Source organism: Seriola lalandi, unplaced genomic scaffold (assembly GCF_002814215.2).
Source record: "Seriola lalandi dorsalis isolate HSWRI2012SDOR001 ecotype SW California unplaced genomic scaffold, Sedor1 jcf7180002053444, whole genome shotgun sequence".
Taxonomy (NCBI): domain Eukaryota; kingdom Metazoa; phylum Chordata; class Actinopteri; order Carangiformes; family Carangidae; genus Seriola; species Seriola lalandi.
The window spans coordinates 296,968-300,056 of NW_019523997.1; positions in this window are offsets into that span (position 1 = coordinate 296,968).

Here is a 3,089-nt window from a genome sequence, read left to right on the forward strand (position 1 = left end):
TCACAATAATGGTAATGGCCCGGAACAAAAACTTGTGCTCCGGACGAGCCACTGTTTCTGCTCATCTGTAGTCAGGGCCTATTAGGTCCTGCTAAAGGGGCTCTTTAACTTTACCCTCATGCTGTGGCCACAGTTTGCCCATAATTGTGTTTTCCAGTCAGATAGCGCGGCTCCATTATGAAAATTGTTTCTCTCTTTCTACCCCCCCCCCCCCCTAATCTAGTGTTATACCATGGGCTTCTAGCCTCCATGGCCTGAGGGCATCTTTCTGAAACTGTATCTTTGGCGCCCCCCTCAGGCAACATTAGATGTAGCACGTCATGGGTCTCAAATCTGCTTTGGCGCCTCTCTCATCTGTCACAAATCCTCCAGACACTTCGGTCAGTTTGGTTCAAACATTCAGAAAAGTTGAGTCAGGCAGTAAAGCATCAAAGCAGTCTGTTAGCATTAATATTAATACTTCTATCCTTCACTTCCTTAAAGTTGCTTTGAACTCTCGCCTCATATCTGACCTCGACTTACGGATCTGTGTGAAATCTTAAAGTCTCAGCTCCAGGCTCTCGCCACCAAACGACTTTCTTTTCTTGACTCCAGTTTTAACCTTGTTGTTTTGGCGAGGATAATGTCTGCCCTGCTCATTCCCCCAATTCCCATCCCATCCCATTTTTCCCTGTCAGCCTCTCTGCGAGTGTTGGTTCCCCACTTGGCAGGGAGTCGGTGGCAGCAGCTCCCCCGCACCAGATGGGGCATTGTCAGGAAGTAATGAGGGAAAACACCTGCTTCACCAGCAAACTTCACTCCTTCATTTTCAGCCATTTGACACAACATATGCAGGATGCACATACAAAGCCAAGTGACCGTGACCAGAACAGCAGTGGGTGATGGCGTACAGATACAAATGTCTGACACTTCAGTGTATTAGTCAACGAGGTGCCATGTGTGGTATAACTCACCTTTACATAAAGGCTTGCGTGCTGAGGGGAGCCAGGACGTTTGCCTACCTGACTTGCTGACTTTAGTGTCACAGATCTGCACCCTTGTCCCGTTAGGACCCCGCCTGGAAAAAGACAAAGCACTCAGGCTGCTCGGTATTCCGTGCGCCGGTCCTGCATTGCCCTAAGCAGTTGTCTGGTAGTTTATCCATGAGCCACTACCAAGGTCAAAATGTCACTGTAAACTACACTTCTCTCCCTCCCAAACAGAGCCCAGTACCTCGGGGAAAGCTCCACTGTGTGAAATTTCTGATACATAATCTTGTCTTTTCTGGCCAACCGTATGAAGCCCCTGGACCAAAGCCCACAAGGGAGCGCACCGCTTTTCACTCATGACTGACTCAAAGGCCAAAACAAAATGGTGCTCGCTGGCATTTCACATGCAGGAAGGCATTTAAATTTACAGCATTGTATTTTTTCCCAACAGAGCGTGAAAAAAAAAAAAAGTCTTTCTGTTTTGGTTATAGCCTCCCTACCGCTGTTGTCTCTATTTTCCTGGGCTTGACCTAAAACATAACGTAAGCACAAGTTTGTAGAGTTGCAAAAAGAAATACAAGAAGTCTGTAAAAATGACTGCAGCAGAGGCGAGCTGTACAGGGGGCTTGAATAATCAGTTTAATAACATTATCCTGGCTGTGCTCTGTGGTGCATGCACCCGTTAATAGAGTGTCATTGTTGAACTGCCACTTCGCCCATTATTAACGACGGCCTACGGTCAACCACACACCGATAATAAAACCACATAAAACCCTACATAACTTCAACAGACAAGTGTAATGAAATTCTCAGTATTATGAGCACGGTTATGGTAATAAGCGATGGTGCTGTGGCACGGCGTTAAGGGTTACAAGGCAACAGAGGAGAAAATTAAAAAGATGAAGTTGTAGGCTATGATGGTTGTTTTTCGTTTGGGTGGGTGGGGTGGGGGGAGGGGGGGGTCTGAATAGACTAAATCTAGTCAAAAATGTTAAAAAAGAACTAGCAGTGGCTAACCCTGTCTGCTCCTGCAATGAATGGGCAAAGCTTCAAGGTAACCTAACTCTACAATTATTCTCACTCTGTGTTAGTGGGAGTCTTTAGTTCATGCGAATGTTTGTGACATGAACTGACTGAGAATGGGTTTTGTGCTTACAGACAGATGGGAAAAACACAAGCAGGTACAGGCACAGAACTTTGAGTAAAGGTCATTGCTTCAGAGTGAGGTCTTACAGACTGAAGGGGAAGGTTGGTAAACAAGCTGATGCAAGAGCGAGCGAGCACCGGATCAAGAAGATGTGCAGCCAAGCACACATGCATGTCTGGCTTTCACCATATTGTCAATATTCCCTAACCTCTTTTGTATCTCTAAAATGGAACAAAATCAATGGCACACAGGAGGACAGTAAATAATATTTTATTCTGAAAGCCATTTAATATAGAAGAAATTCAAAGTATACTAAATTAAACAGTAGAGTGCAATGTGCTTGAGAGCTGTCATGGTAAAGAGATTATAATAACATTTTCACAGATCCTTTGAGCTGGTTCTGCTTTGGAAAAAAAAGGCTGAAAGGAAAACAAATCAACAAAATAAAACCTTTTCCTGTCGCCCAAATGGTTCATTCAAAATACACAGCTGAGCAATTATGTTTGCAACAGAAAGGAGAGAATTGCATGTTCAGGCTTTTCAGCTCTTACAGTACACAAGAATCATCCTCCCATCGTACTGCCTAAGAATGTAGATCCCCATTTTCCACGCTGCACAATAAATGAAGATAAAATTGCCCACCTTTTTTAACCAAGACACATGACTTCAGTCTACTCCCACAAGCAGCCTCTGTGTCTCTAAAGCAGTCATTTCCCCTTCAGGTTTTTTTTTTTTTTTTCATACACCCAGCTTGTTACCGATTTTGATTTTGTTCTCCCTACAGTCTTCCAATACCCCTCTTTACCTCCCTCTTTACCTCCCTCCTTTCCTCCCTCTCTCCTCCCCCAATGTAACCATCCATAACCCTATACCATTTCCTCCCTCTTTAAGTATCCTCTCTATGCCATCCCTCATTTTCTGGCCACCCACTCCATCTTCCTCCTCCCAACCCCCCACCCCCCCCCACCCCCCCC